Here is a 7,345-nt window from a genome sequence, read left to right as displayed (position 1 = left end):
GGGAGCTTTCAACTAGAGAGACTTAGAGTAAATAAGCAAATAAATTACCAGCATTTATAGACTAAATTTTGTCCCCAAGAATTCGTATATAGTGTGTGTACTTGGAGAGAGCCTTTGGGGAAGTTAATTAAGGTTAAAAGAGATCATAAAAGTGAGCCCTTAATTCAGTAGGATTAGTGTCCTTAGAAGAAGATGAAGAGAGGCTGGAACTCTCTTACTGTACCTACAAAGAAAATATGTCTTCTGAGGAAACAAAGGGAAGCCAGGGAGAGTGGTCTCCAAATTTGTTAGCAACCTGATACAGATTTCTAGCCTCCAAGAGTGTGAGAAAATAGCATCTGTTTTTATGTGACTCATTGTGTGGTGTTTTGTCATCTGGGCTAATTAATATCTAGTATTTTATAAAACCAAGAACATCATTCATTGATTTTGTGATATTATCCATGTACCACCTTTTTTAAAAAAAAAATCTATCAATTAAATGCTATATTTCTTATCACTTGTAGACTCAAACTTTAAGCTCTTAGTTTCAGACTTAATGAAAAAAAGTGTTTTAAAGAATCCTAAGATGGATTTTTCTTGCTAACTTTCTGCAGAGGAAAAAAAGAGGAAAATAAAGGCAAAATCAGTAGCTGACACCATTCCTAACACTTTTTACTCAGAGCCTAAGTCTTCTCTGTCACTTTCCAACTCAGAGTTTAAGACGGATGACGGGAGAGCCAGCAACTCGTTTTGATTTTTTGTTGTTTTGTTTTGTTTTTAAAGCTACACATCCATTTTATTTCCATTAGAAAAATATTATCTGTATAAGATTTTGGTTCACTTTATTCTTCTCTACCTGTACCATTCAAATTAGAATATTTTAATTCCATGTATCTAATATGAACAAAAAATATTAGAAAATTAATATAATTTAATATAATCAGGTGAGCTCATTATTTGTGAGGAACAATACCTCATTTTTCCTGAAGAACTCACCTTTCTTTCCATCTCTTCTGTTTATCTAAGAAACTGCATAAGGAGTCTTCCCTCGTTCAGAAAGTTGTCATTTATAGCATTAACTGGACTCAATAATCTCCAGTTCATTTCAAATCTCCATATTTACGGTAATTTCCATAATAACTTCAGCTATTTTGGTCACATTTATACTTTCCATCATCAGTCAGAAAAATTAAGGTGTTAAAGACACTAAAATTTCCAGTGTCGACAATGGCATGGCCACTTACACTGTTGTGAAAGGTCCCAGGACAGCTATGGCTTCAATCTCAACTCGACTTCTTCCTTTGGGTAGAGCAGCAACCTGGTAAGCAGCTCTAGCAGGAAGATCACTCTCGAAATACATTCTGTAGATCTCACTGATGGTATTGAATTCATGTCAGCCAGCAAAACAGTTGTCCTTACCACATCAGTAAAGTAGTAGCCTGCAGCTTTCAGAACTTCGCCGATGCTTTTAAAGCTTGCTTAGTTTCTTTGACTACCCCTCCTGGCACAAGCTGTCCACCGGAATGGTCCATGTCTACCTGTCCAGAAATGTAAATGATCCTGTCCACTAGCACAGCTTGACTATACGGACCAATGGCCCCCGGGGCTTTCGAGGTGCTGATTACCTTTTTGATCAGAGATGACATGCTAATCCTTCTCGTTCAAAGCCTCTTCAGAAGAAGACGCTCTGTCCACTTCTCATGGCTCTAATCAGCCACTCGAGAGTCAGTCACTCTTAAAAGTGAGTTCCACTATTGTGTCCAAGACTTCCTTCCCAGTCCTTCACCCATCACACAAGAGGAATGTTGACGCTTCCATATTTACTCATGATAGAAAATTCTTTCACATGGTCAACAACAAAATGTCCTCTGGGCTTTACCCACTTGTGAGAGTCTTTCTTAGATCCTCAAATGAACCTGTTTGGGCTTCCCCATCAAAATACCACACAACCGTTACTTAAATAAGACAGCATTACACTGTCACAGTTCTGAAGACCATGGGTAAAGTGAGGCCAGGTTTGATTTCTCCTGAGGATTCTCTCTTGTTTTGTAGGTGACTGCCTCCTTACAGTGTCCTTACCTGGCCTTTCTTCTATACCATACAAGCCCAGTGTCTCTTTTATTCTTATAAAGACATCAGTCTTATTAGATTACAGCCTACCCACATGACTTCATTTAACCTTAATTACCTCTTTACAGGCTTGATCTCCAAAAACAGTCACATTGAGGATTAGAGTTCCAACATAGAAATTTTAGGGGAGCACAATTCAATTCATTCCACTGTTACTTTTCAATAAAACATTGAAATAATATTTTCTTTTAAAAGCTAAATTTTTTTGCTTGCTAACATCAAACTATGGTCTACTAGTCTGTTTCCTTTGTACATAAATTTTTTGTTTTAGGTTGAATCAGAGTGACATCATTTTGAAAGTATTTTAAATGTAAAGTCAACCTCTCGCATGTAATGTCAATTGTGCACCTAATTCAGTTAAAGGGATGATAACATGAGTGGTCCTGAACATGTCTATGGTTACTCAGCAATGGGTACCTATAGTCAAGACTGCTGCCCAGCCCACATTACAAACTAGCATTTACAGTAGGACACATACAATTTTCATAAATGCTATATGTGAAGAAAAGAACTTGAGCATTAGATGAACTATGGGAAAATAAATTTAATTGGGCTATCTGTGTAGTTATTATAGTGTGGGTATTTAATAAATTCACTTCTATATAATATATAAACATCTTGCAAAATGCAACAGGGAAGTAAGTTTACTCAAAATTTCAATGAAAAATTTAATGATTCATTTGTTCTCTTTTCAATTTTCTAGGTAATAAACCCTTCACTATATGGAATGGTTAATTTCGATGTATCTAAAATGATGTTAGAGATACTGAAAGCCAAAAGTTCTATAATTAAATAGAGTAATTCATGATTTATGACTAAATCTCTTCCTTATGCCATCATTCAGATCATGGACTTTTAGGGACACCCTGCAGCACAGGAACTGACGGATTGCAGGTACACAGAAGGCTGAGAGGGTGAAGGGCTGCTCCGAGAAAGAACTTTTGGAGCCGAGACCTGGAAGGTGAGTCATGAAGATGCCAGAGAAGGAAATTCCAAGGGGAAGGAGCCACATGCACAGAGGCATAGAGGTAGGAAGGAGGAAGTGAAAGACTTGAAGTTGAAGGGGAGGGAAGATGTGTGTGGCAGGATACAGGTGGGGAAACAGGCAGGGCCCTGATTGGCCTCACCTTGGGCTGTACTTAGACATATTGCAGAGTATAACGACACCATTCTTGCTTTCTCTTCTATCACAGCAAATGATTACAATATTCTAGATGTTTCATGTGTAAGGAACTAGCTAAATAAACTTGGGTCCACCTAAGCAAGAACTTCTAGGCAGTTACAAAACGAAAAAAAAAAAAAAAAACAGGGCCACTGAACTCCATTGATGTGTAGTGATCTCTACGCTATATTAAATGCCAGGTAATGGAAGATGCTAGGTAAAAAATACAGTAAGTAGAGAGATTGGAGAGATGGCTCAGCAGTTAAGAGCACTGGGTGCGCTTGCAGAGGACCCAGGTTCAATTCACAGAACATATAGCAGTTAACAATCCTCCGTAACTCCAGTTCCAGGGGATCCAACACCATCTTCTGCACTTTGTGGACACTGAATGACATGGGTGCACTTACACACATGCAGGCAATGCATTCATACACATAAAATAAAAGTAATAAATATTATTTTAAAAAACCAGTGAGTATAATGTGATACAATTCGGGGGTGGGGGTTGAAGCTAGGGTCTTGTACATGCTAGGCAGGCGCTCTATCACTAAACTACATTTCCAGCCTAATAATAAGGACTTTTTTAAAGAAAAAAATAATTTACACTTTCTTATATGTGCCAAACTATTTCTGCAAGGATCTACAAGAAACTAGAAAGGTTGGTTACCTCCAGAGATGGGCACTGAGTGGCCAGGGATGGGGTAGAAAGGAGAATTTCATTGATCTGTTCTTTGGAATATTTTAAGGTTTGAAACTTGCCAATGTAGTACCTATTAGGAGGAACATGTGAATGAGAAGGGAAAGGAGGAGGAGGAGCAGGATGAGAAGGAGGGAGAAGGAAGATGGTTCATGAATGAGGGCAACTCATCTGGGGCTTTGTCTCTACTCTTAGACATATGTGGACAAATATCATTGGAGGCTATCCACGTTCCTTTGGGTTCCTTCTCTCACCATTCCACATGGGAATATGAGGATGCTGGCTCTGAAAGATCATAAACTCCTCAAGGGCAGAAGTCTTAATATGCTATTTCAGAATTCTTTCCCACAATGCCTAACACATACTAGGCAACGCCAAAGGGTGTGTTCATTGTAGCTGGTGGCTCCAGCCCCATAAATTCTTGCTACTATAAATCCCAGCACAGCCCAATCAAGCTGTGCCAGTCAGCCCACTGTTCACACACATTTTTTAGCATTGGTTTTGTGGTTAAAACAATGTTCATAGGTACTAAGGGGAAAAAGCTGTAAACTGAGGGTTCAAAATCCAATAGTGAGTTGCAAAATCAATGTAGTGGGTCCAACTAGTCTTTTAAAAAGAAAATGGAATTTTCAAAAATCAGAATACATTCTCCATGATAAAGGCAAGCATCATTTTATGAAATTCTTTCACTTCAACTATATCTGGAGATTATATTATAAGGTAAAATACATTTTTCAGTTTGGTTTTCAATGCAACGTATGTAAGAGTCAGTGGACCTGAAAAGAGAGTAACAGACTCTGAAGTCAAGCCAGGGATGGTTCAATCCCACTACTATGCTCCCTCCTCCTTCATGGGCCACTAATCCTCCCTTTTTGGTAAGGTAGAGGCAGTAGCAATGTGTACCCCATGGGGTACTTAAAAGTATTTAGTCCAGCACTTAAGAAATGGGTGCTATCATCATCTTATCCATGAAATGCTCCCTCCAGCTAGTTGAGCCTCCCTGACCCAGGTATAGAGCACAGATCCAGCCAAGTTCCAGCTGATAGCAGAGCACATGGAGGTCTCCATTCTGAGAAACGGCCACCATCCTAGTTGCCTTAGAGACTTCCTGACCAGCAACTGCTCCTGACCTCCTCCCCACTGCTTCATGAGCAGCAATGAGCTCCCCAGCTTCCCGTTTCTTCCCCACCAGTGGGGCCGTGTGATCACATAGGCACAGTTCAGTAGCGAGCACTATATTGCCCTAATAGGACATTTGTTATCCCAGCCCCTTCTAAGCATGAGAGCAAGGGAAATAAATAAATGGTCCCCAGTCACTATAATTCTTTCATGATAGATTTAATGATGAGGATGATGAAGAAAAAGATGGCAGCTAATTTGTGGTTTGGAAGAATGTACAATATGCATGTCTCGTCCAAAATTAAAGATGATAAATCAATGACTGAGAGACAGAGAAAATGCTTTCTGCTGGGGCCATTGATCACAAGACATGCATTTTCTGGCTCCTGGTTTTAGCCTCTGAATGATGGTGATGGTTGGTTCTGTGTCTCCTTGACAGATAAAATCCTGAAGCCCACTTCCCTCCTTTTCATGCTTCCCAAATAAGCTGCCAAACCTGTATGACAAGGAACAGGAAGTCATAGCATCCAAGAGTCTAAGGATGCTGAAGGACCACAAGATATTTCCTGTTGGGTAAAACCATATTCAACACATTAACCTATGAAGCACCAGAATGATCTCTCTGTGTGACTTGACTTACGGAACTGAGTATGTGAATCCACCAAGCTAAGGATACACATAGAGGATCCATGACAAGACCTTCGTCCTTTATGTGCCCTTGATGTCCCCTTCACTGTATGAACACTAGCAGAATATCTTAGGTAGTTTGGGCTGCCATTATAAAACTCCATAGCCTGGAATTCTTCAAGAAGACATCTGCTTCCTCCAGTTGATGAGACTGAGAGTCCAGAGGCAAAGTATCAGGAGATTTGCCTCCTGATGACATCTTTCTTCCTGGCTTACTCACAAGTGCCTTTTTCCTATGTTCCCACATGGCAGAACCAGAGCTCTGATCCTGACATCGGAACCTTACCCTCACCACCTCTGTGCACATGGATCTCCATGGTCATCTTGACAGGATGTAAAGCAGGAGACAAATCTCTGTGCATGTCCATGAATATGAAGAGAGAAACCCTCCCCTTAATGTGTGTGGCACCATCCCATGGGTTGGGGTCCTACACTGAATAAAAAGAAGAGAGAGCTGAGCACCAGCATTCTTCTCTTTGCTTCCTGAGTGAGGAGACATGTGACGACCCACCTCATGTTCCCCCTGCATGCCTCCTCTGCCTCGGTGGACTGTATCCTCTGTACCCTCAGGCTGTGAGCCAAATAAACTCTTCCTTCATCAAGTTGCCTTTCTCAAGTACTTTGTCACAGCAATTAAAAAAGTAACTAATACAACCTCATCTAAGTCTAACTGTGCCCCCCCAAAGACCCTCAGCATATGAATTCTAAGGGGAACATAAATATTTCATCTATTTGAGGAAATACAAGGGAGACTTCCTGTATGCCCGGGCTCCAGGAGTGGCTCAGTCTCTGGATGGAAGAGGAACTCAGTCAGTCTCGTCCTTCAGCTGTGATCTCAGATGACTCAGCCCCAGAGATTTCCTAGCTCTTTCTGAGAAGAAAACACCAGGATGGCTGACAGAGGGGCATACTGTGCTCTATGAAGCTTGTCACCTTAATGACCTGATGAAGGGAGGGTGACAGAGATAGATCAGTATAATACTGTAGAGTACTTACTGGATTGCCATGATCATTAACAGTCCTAATTAGAGTATAATATACAGCAAGTGCACTGTCAGAAATGGAAATCAGGCCAGCAAATGGGAAGACAGGTGTCAGGGATACAGGAGTCCATGGCCCCTCAGATCTATAGAGCAGGCTAATCTGGCCTTGGAAAGAGCTAACTCAACTACAAAATCTGGACTTGAGCTGCTAACACAGCCTGTGATTCCAGATGCTCTTTTCCATGTTCTCTTTTTCTGTCTTTGAGCAGTGCATCTTGCTCCCACTCTTTTGCTCATCTTAATGACACCATCCTGCAGCGGCAAGACACTTTACATTTCTCCAAGCATGCTTATGCTTATTTCTTCCTTGTAGTAACTGTGGGGATGGTGGGGGCTCATCTTATGACAAAGGAACTTGAGATACAGTCATTGAGTACAGGAAACTTGGAATCTAATCCCCAATTCACTTCCTGTCTCCTCTCTCTCTCTCTCTCTCTCTTTCTCTCTCTCTGTCACACACACACACACACATAGAGAGAGAGGGATGCTCACACTTTCATAAGCTCACATATAACTACCTGAGCC

The 7,345-nt window shown here is 40.7% G+C and overlaps 1 pseudogene; it reads right to left on the bottom strand.

Annotated features, from left to right (window-relative positions):
* Positions 1 to 1,222: 1,222 nt before the first annotated feature.
* On the bottom strand, positions 1,223 to 1,628 carry LOC103749124 (annotated as a pseudogene).
* Positions 1,629 to 7,345: the final 5,717 nt, after the last annotated feature.

The sequence above is a fragment of the Nannospalax galili genome, unplaced genomic scaffold, assembly GCF_000622305.1.
Source record: "Nannospalax galili isolate Female #2095 unplaced genomic scaffold, S.galili_v1.0 scaffold746, whole genome shotgun sequence".
Classification (NCBI taxonomy): Eukaryota; Metazoa; Chordata; class Mammalia; order Rodentia; family Spalacidae; genus Nannospalax; species Nannospalax galili.
This window is presented reverse-complemented; position numbering and strand designations above follow the sequence as displayed.